Below are 2248 nucleotides of genomic sequence, written 5' to 3' on the forward strand. Positions count from 1 at the left end.
TATATATATTTGCAGTGGGTGCTTTGCTGTGTGTGTGTGTGTGTGTGTGTGTGTGTGTGTGTGTGTGTGTGTGTGTGTGTGTGCGTGTGCGTGTGCGTGTGATGGTATGGATGTGCGTGTGCGACAATATGGAAGTGTGTGCATGTGTGTGTGTGTGTGTGTGTTTGTGTGTGTGTGTGTGCATCTTTTTGTACAGTCTTTAAGAAGGGGCTTGTTGCTCTCTGAAACGTGGATGGAGGAACCTAGCGATGGTACAGTACAGTGGCCTGGAAGGGTCAAACTAAGTTTGGTACAGTACAGTGCGTTTGCCTGTAAGGGTCAGACCAAGTGGTTAAAAAAAAGGCGAGAGGCAATACGACATCAGAGGAGCACCGTGCACTTTACTGAGTCTCTCTCTCCCCTATTAGACCGAACACACACACACGCACACACACACACACACACACACACACACACACACACACACACACACACACACACACACACACACACACACACACACACACACACACACACACACACACACACACACACCAATATGTCTTGTCTTCACACACATCCCTTTTAGACTGAATACACACTCACACATACACAGACATCAAAACATGTATCCTCTTCACACACATACAGCATGCACTAAACACACACACACACGCAAGCACGCACGCGCACACACACACACACGCACACACAGACACACCTGGCCTTTCTACTGATGTCCTCAGCACTTCTCTGTCCTTCAGCTTCCTTCTGTGTGTGTGTGTGTTTGTGTGTGTATGTGTGTGAGAGATAGAGAGCTTGAGATAGAGAGTGAAAGTAAACATGTGTGTATGACTTAAAGCAAGCTCCTCGTTTTTTCCGACCAGATGCTTTTGTGTAGGGCTATTGTTTACACATTAGGGAGACAAAGAGAGAGAAGACGAAACGCAGACAGAGAAAATAATAAATAGACAGATACAGAAAAAAGGTAGGGGAAGAGAGAGAGAGAGAGAGTCACGAGATGAAAAAAGTGTACATGTTTGCTTCTATTGAAGAAAGAGGAGGGGAGGGGGGGTGAACACCATCTTCATTCTTTTTGTTTCATTCTACAATTCTAATCAACAATACTAAGAGCATTATTACAAATGAAAAATATCCTGAAAAATTATTATTGACGTATGATAATATTATGATTAATATTCTGTTCACAAGGTGTAATATTTACTTGTTGGGCGGGAGGGGTGGGGGAGTGTTTCTGTTGACTAGCGTGAATGACCCGGTAGCGGTTGTGGTGAAAATTGATTTAATTGATTTTTTTGTTTTGTTTTGTTTTAAATCTTCATTCGTTTTTTTTCTTATAATTCTTTCTTTCTTTTTTTGCTTTCTTTTTAAAAAATATGACTTTGAACAGGAGGAGAGAGGTGAATCCAACAGAGGTAGAGCCTATTTATTGACGAGCATAATATTTATTTTTCAAAAAACAAAAACAAACAAAAAAAGGAACAATGTATTTATTTATTTATCATTTTGTTTGATGATCTCAGTGAAGGAGCATGGGAGATTTTGAGGAACAAAAAAAAAACAAATCGAGGAAGAACGTCGAAAAGGAAAAGGATTTTTTTTTCTATCTTGTATAGCACGATGAGTTTGTAAATGTCTGGCTGACGATGAGGATGATGATGAGGATGAAGATGAGGATGACGATGATAATTCTGTAAATAGAAAATGTGTGTTTGACCGTATGATTATATTAAAAAGGGGCTTTAACACTCATCTGTAACAATCAGGGCAACAACAAACACACACACAACAACATACTCAACAAATGTTACACACGACCAACCTTACAGTGCATAAACAAACATGGTGGCCTCTCTCAAACAAAAAAAGACTACAAATCCCACCATGCATTGTGCTTGGTGGATCCCCTGGCTGACCTATCAGGAGTCAGGTTGTGACTTTCAGTTTCCATCATTCAGTGCACAAACACGCAGACATATATCGGGCCACTCTCTCCACATACAGCACTACAGGTTTTCATGGGTGAACATTATTTACTTTTAAAAGAAAAAAAGTATATTGTCATAATCTTGCTGAAAAATGTCAATACACCACACACACACACACACACACACACACACACACACACACACACACACACACACACACACACACACACACACACACACACACACACACACACACACACACACACAGCACCCAAACTGATAAGCACACACAAATACTAGCATAGAGAGACATTTATTTA

The sequence above is a fragment of the Engraulis encrasicolus genome, chromosome 21, assembly GCF_034702125.1.
Source record: "Engraulis encrasicolus isolate BLACKSEA-1 chromosome 21, IST_EnEncr_1.0, whole genome shotgun sequence".
Taxonomy (NCBI): Eukaryota; Metazoa; Chordata; class Actinopteri; order Clupeiformes; family Engraulidae; genus Engraulis; species Engraulis encrasicolus.